The sequence below is a fragment of the Panicum virgatum genome, chromosome 3K (assembly GCF_016808335.1).
Source record: "Panicum virgatum strain AP13 chromosome 3K, P.virgatum_v5, whole genome shotgun sequence".
NCBI classification, from domain to species: domain Eukaryota; kingdom Viridiplantae; phylum Streptophyta; class Magnoliopsida; order Poales; family Poaceae; genus Panicum; species Panicum virgatum.
The window spans coordinates 4,226,499-4,232,475 of record NC_053138.1 but is presented as its reverse complement, the minus strand read 5'-3'; positions in this window follow the sequence as shown (position 1 = coordinate 4,232,475).

Sequence of the window (5,977 nt, the reverse complement as noted above, 5' to 3'; positions counted from 1 at the left end):
GAGTCCCAGCGCCGCCGCTCGCCTTTGCCGCCGCCGGCCACCGCGGAGCTCCCCTCCCCACTGCCCCTCGGCCCGAATCGAGGTAGGAAATGGCACCCCCGAAGCTCCCTAGTGCTCTTCCCCCTCTCCTTGACCGCCGCCACCCCTCTGGGACACCGGTCCGGGACCACCGTCGCCTGCTGCCGCCGGCCGTCGGGGCCAGGCCATCTCAGGCCGCCTCGGGCCGAGTCGGACTGGGCAAATATAACTGAGAACCGAGGACCGAACCGAACTAACCGAGAACCGAAACCGAAAGAACCGGAACCGAGAATTTCGGTTCCATGTTCGGTTCCTGATTCTCAGGAACCGAAATTTTCGGTTCGGTTCGGTTCTTAGACTTGGTTACCCGAAGAACCGAGCCCATATGCAAATTAATCCACGAAGCCCAAACTGACGGCCCATTTAACCCTAGCCCACCTCCCCTCCCTACCCGGCCACCCCACCCACGCAGCTCTCTCCTCTCTGCCTCTCTCCCCTCCCAGTCTCAGCGCCCGGCCGCCCCCTTCCCATTCCCCACCGCGCCGCCCGGCCCCCTCCCTGGCTACCCACCCCGCCGCCCGGCTGCCCCTCTCCACCCCCCGCACGCGTGCGCCCCTCGCCCTTACCGCCGGCTAGCTCGCCAGCTCCGGCTGCCCCCGGGCCCCATCGCTGCCCCCGACCCCCACCGCCGGCCGGCCATGGCTTTTGTGCCATAACCCCAGGCAATAGGACGCAGAGCAGAGCGCCGCAGTGAGGAGGAGGGCCAGGAGGTCGACACGCCCCCTGTCGCCACGCCCGAGAGGCGAGCCGTCGGTCGCCATGGCCAGCCGCTGGCGAGGGGAGGATGGGAGACGAGGTGGCCATGGCTGCCCCTCTCCACCCTCAGCGGCCGCGCCCAGCTCCCGGCGTCCGGCGACGGCGAGGCTCTCCTCTGCAGGCTCGGCGGCGGCGGCGGGACCGCCAGGCTAGGCGCGCGGCGGTGGTGGTCGCCGGCACTGCAGATCCAGAATTTTTTTCCTCTTTCTTCTCCTTCTCAATCGAGCATCGGGTGGAAGCGGAAGGCGCACGGGGCTCTCCTCCTGGATGGTCTCCATCGACGCGGCGCGCGATGGCGCCTTCCTCCGCCCCTTCCCCGCGCGGCGGCTGCGCCTGCGCCGCGCGCCGCTCCCGCCGCCCGACCGGCCGGCGGCGTCGCCTGACCGCGGCGTGTGGGCTCCCCACGCACGCGCTGGGCCGCGACACGCATGCCCCCATCCCCCCACCTCCGCGACGCGCTGGGCACGAGATCGGCGCCACGGGCGGGGTGGGGTGGGCGGTGGCGGTGTGCCCACGCGGCGGCGGGCGGTTGCTGCGCGGGAGGAGGATCTCTCCGAGAGGAGAGGGGGAGGGACGTGGCGGGGCCGCACCTTCTCATCGTGTGTGAGACTATTTTGAGATTGCTTCGGTTAGTTCGGTTAGTACCGGAACCGAACCGAACTAACCGAAACCGAAATTGCTCGGTTCTTGATCCTAGAAAGAACCGATCGGTTCCTATTTTTGAGGAACCGAACTTCTCTGAAAACCGAAGAACCGAACCGATCGGTTCGGTTAGAACCGAATGCCCAGCCTGAGGGCCGAGCTGCGTCCGGGGATCGGATCCCCGCATCGCCCTGACCCTTTCCCCCCTCACTCCGATCGTCCCCGAGGCCCAGGGCCGCCGACCGAGCGCCGCCGCCGCCCTATGGCCGCCTCCTCTGTTTCCCGTGGAGGAAGGAGGAAGAGAAAGGCATATTTGCCCATAGCCCCCTCCCCTTTCTGCTATTTGTAAAAGAGCCCTCTACCTTTTAACCATTTTGCGAAACAGACCCTTCTTTCTATTATATTTCAAAGTAAACCCTTCCCTTATGTAAATTTAATTCTAAATAGACCCCTGACCTTTCTAGAATGATCCAAATGTTTCCAAAAATTATAAACAGGCCCCTGCCTTCTCGAGATTAATTACAAATAGATCCCTGACTCTTTATTTAACCTCTAGACCTTTATACGACCTATCATTTTATGCGCTAGACCATTTCCGTTTGACCCGAAACTTCACCACACCAATTCTAACATAGTTTTGTCCATGCCATTAGGAAACCGCCCGAAAATATTACTCCGAACTCCATATCTTAATCATTTCCGATTCGAGCTCAACGATAAAATCTTTATTTCTTTTTCTTGATTGTGTGTTTGTTTGTATGCGTCGTAGATCACGGTGTGTACGAGGGAGAGCCCATTGACGAGCAGTACTGCGAGCCAGCGAACAAGGACCAGTTCCGTGACCCCGAGCCCGAAGGATAGTGCTTCGACCAGGACCTCCCCGAAGGCTTCGAAGACGGCAAGTTCAATCCCATCCTTTGATGCATGCTTTTGTCCTAGTTTTTATAAACACAACCTATTGGACTGTTTTATAAAATTGCATATATTTTGCTTGCATGAAAACACGGTTGGATAGCCACCCCTTGATTTGTTATGATCATTCCTTGACCACCTAGATTAATGTCTGAATGTGTTGTTTGGACGTTAATCACTGCTAGAACGCTGCACTTAGGACCTCATACTCATTACAACTTGTTTTATAAAGAAAATGCGTGTGTGTGGGAAGGGATAAAAGTGGAATTTTCGAAAAGATAAGTCTAGACGGGATGGATGGCATTTCTGTGTGATTTGCCGTTTGGTGTGCTTGTGCCTGTGTGGCAGAGCAGGGAAGGGACATATCCATCTTGTCACCCCTAAGGACCGAGTTGGTGTGTCATCTCACCTAACTCCACTATCGTGCAAACCACTCGACCGTTGTATGGGCAACGGCTTAGCATAAACCGCACTAGTTAGTCTGATAGCCATCAGGAGAGCTGAGAGCAACGGGTGATCAAGGAGAAGGGATTAGCTCTGTGTGACTTATGCCCCGGTTATAACCCCTGTGATAGGTCAATGACCCCTTGGTGCATCCCGTGATGGCTAGTCAGGTCTAGCTAAGGTGGGTAATGGCTTTGTTGGGATCTGCACCGGCACTAAGGTGATCGAGTTGCGGTACCCCGCTTGTGGGTAAAGTTGCACACCTCTGCAGAGTTAAGAATCTATTCGAATAGCCGTGCCCACGATACTGGGCGAGTTACGGTGTGGTCACATAACTAGTGTTTATTCTGGGATGGGTTGGCGTGAGTTGTTTTGGAAATGTGTACGGCAGTTGTGCCGTGTGCTACGGCGGACGAGGAGTCCGGTAGCAGCTTAAAACTTGGATCCTGTGTGGATCAACCCCTCGTGTTACTCGGTACAAGAAAACAGGTTTTGAAAAATGCTTTCTTTCAAATAAACCCCTGCATAAAAATGTTGCTTTCTGCAAACCTTAACCTATCCTTGATTTACCCTGTGCATGATATTCTGTTTATACCCCCTCCATGGGTGTGGTTGGACTTGCTGAGTACGTTTGTACTCACCCCATTCTTAATTTTTACAGAGGAAGACCCAGGCTTCGTTCCAGAGGTCGTTGAGTAGGGTACCGTCCTGCACCCAGCCTTGCCTGTGGATTAGGGTCACCCGCAGGAGTTACCGCATGGCGCAAGACTCTGATGACCTTCTTTTTATATTTAATATCGTTGCGTGTGTGTGGATTGTAATCCTCGCGATAGTGGCGCTTCTCTGCTCACTACCGCGTAGAGTTGTACGGTAATGAACCATCTGATGTAATAAATGTGTCATCAGCCTCCTGGGACTGATGTTTGTAACACATTTAAGTCTTCTCTTATGAGGGGACGCTTCAGGCATGTGGGTCTACACTGTATCCGAACATGGAGGAATACAAAGGGTCCAACAGTTATCACTACCGCAACCTACCTCTAACTATCTGTGGGATACAAGACAAACGAAGAATAACCCGTAGTCTTAACACCGCATCTACACCACCAATCACTACTATAGCATGACTATGTCTGCATGCTCATAACCCTGCTATAGCACTCCGTACAAGTATGAAGTGACGAACCCACGAGTATGTACCAGATCTTACTTATAATCGAATCACACAGTGTTGGTATTTCTTAACGTCACGAATAAATCTGTAAGCGCACAAAGATACCGTTGTAGCACTTCACTCGGTAAGTACGGTACGTTATTTATATTTTCCAAGGGAATGGGTGCAGCAGTCTCAGGCTAGTCAGGGCCCGGAGAAGAAGGATGATGAAAGAATGATCTGGGTTGCGTGGCTTTCTATGGGGAAGATACAAAGGAAAGGTATACCCTGGCTACTACTCGCTTGCTTCGGGCATAGCTCTAAGCCAAACCTGAACGTGGGAGAATACAAAGGATGTACAGGGCTGTCATCACCCCCACACACCTACTCCTCAGACCGTGGGGAAAGGTAGCAAACAAAGGAGACCTCTAGTGTAGACACCACGTCTAGCTACTCTCTAAGCACTAGCGTGGAGCACCAGGGTTTGGACAATGCGCATGCGCACCCAAATAAGAAAAAAAGCGCGCTGTCGTGAGGATTCGAGCACTGGAACCCACAACCTCAAATCTCGCGCGTAGCCTCCTTTGCCCACTCACCTATGCATCTCATGTGATTGAGTGTGATATGCTTTCCTTTTGAAGTAACCACGGATGCCTATTTAGTACCGGCCAAGATGCCGACCGGTACCGGTCAGTGTCATTGACTGGTACTAAATGGCCGCGTCAGTTTAGTACCGAGCCAAAACACTAATCGGTGGGTGGTGTTATATGACCTGGTACTAAAATGACTTCAGGGGCTTTTAAATTTAAACCCGGTACTAAAATAATGGCTCTGTGCCAACTTTAATACCAGACCAAATCGCAACTGGTACTAACGTGTAGAGATGAAATGTCATTTTTTTTGTAGTGTGAAGAGGAACAATATCCCACACCGCTCTGTCGTGCTACTATCGCAAAAATAGAATAGAATAAATTATTTCCCTTTCTTCTAATTAACGTGTCCAGATTTCTCAAAAGTTCATATGAGTAGTATACAGATATACAAGTATAGCTACAGCTGGACAGACGAATTACAGATTGATAGATATACTTGTAGCTAGTATACAGCTAGGATAGAGATAGCTATCCTGGAGATATATTCTGAATTTATTAAAGTTTTATGAATAAAAATTCGGCACAGCTTGCTTGCATGTATTTGTTTATTTATAGAATAGAAAAGAATAAGAAAATGAGCCAGCCTCCCCGGCAAACCCGGTGACGTTTCCAGTGGGCGCTGCATGACAAGCGAGGGCACATGCTGGGCCCGCACGTCAGCCTCTCGCTTCCCTTCCACTGGCTGGCAAAAGGAAACGTGAGAGAGCACAGCACAGTGCCCAGAGCGGCAACCATAACCAACGAGGAGCCTCCTCTCCTCCATCTTTCCGTTTCCTGACCCCCGTCTCGCCGCCGCCGCAAAACTCGCCCTCCTGTCCTCCCCCCTGCCGTCGCGCTCAGATCCACCAGACCTCGCCCAGACACGCCGGCTAGCTCTCTCCCGCCGCGCTGTGCCGACCATTTCCGTCGTCGTTCTGCGCCGCGCGTCGTGGGAGGCTCCGGGGGCTTGCTTCGCGGAGTGTTTATAGCGCTAGCTCGCTCGCGGGCCGGCTCCGTTCGCCGGAGGGGGATGAGCAGCTGGAAGATGCTCGGGGGCGAACCGCCGGAGCTCGCCGACGAGTGTTGCTACGTGTGCAAGGACGGCGGCGACCCCCTCCTCCCCTGCGACTTCAGGTGAGCCCTCGCGCCGCGAGGATTACTGTCTCGATTGCCGTACGTCGTCGTCGTGTGTCGGTGTCGCGCTGATGATTGAACATGCGGATCGGGTATCTTCGATTCGTTGCTTGTTTTGCTTTGCGTGCGCAGTGCGCTAGCTTCTTGCTTGCTCCGTCCGTCCATCCGGCCGGCGTGTTCCCGTGATCGTCCGCGCTGCATGCAGCTAGCTCTGACATGGCTGTAG